Below are 349 nucleotides of genomic sequence, written 5' to 3'. Positions count from 1 at the left end.
ATAATTACCTTTGATGGCACTCTGCCCTCTCTATGGATGTTCTGTTTTTACACATGTATCTATGCAAAAAGAGGTTTTGTTGAATATGGAAAATAGTGCTGTGGGACTCTAATGCATTGCTGATAAAGAGGTTTTATCTAACATTATCAGCCCATCTGAAGTGATCAGATGATTGGAAGCAGTAGTTCTATGAAATTTTCAAAGTAATATTCAAAATTTTTTCCAAAATGATCAATTTTTCTGGTTTTAGAAAAATTTTTCTAGTTTGGCTTAAAGTAAAATCTGCCTATTAAAAAAACAGAGAATTGAATATCAGTAAGTAAGCTAAGCCTGCAAGTACTTGTTATTA

This window comes from Zalophus californianus, chromosome 10 (genome assembly GCF_009762305.2).
Source record: "Zalophus californianus isolate mZalCal1 chromosome 10, mZalCal1.pri.v2, whole genome shotgun sequence".
In the NCBI taxonomy this organism is placed as follows: domain Eukaryota; kingdom Metazoa; phylum Chordata; class Mammalia; order Carnivora; family Otariidae; genus Zalophus; species Zalophus californianus.
Note: the sequence above shows the minus strand (reverse complement) of the source record.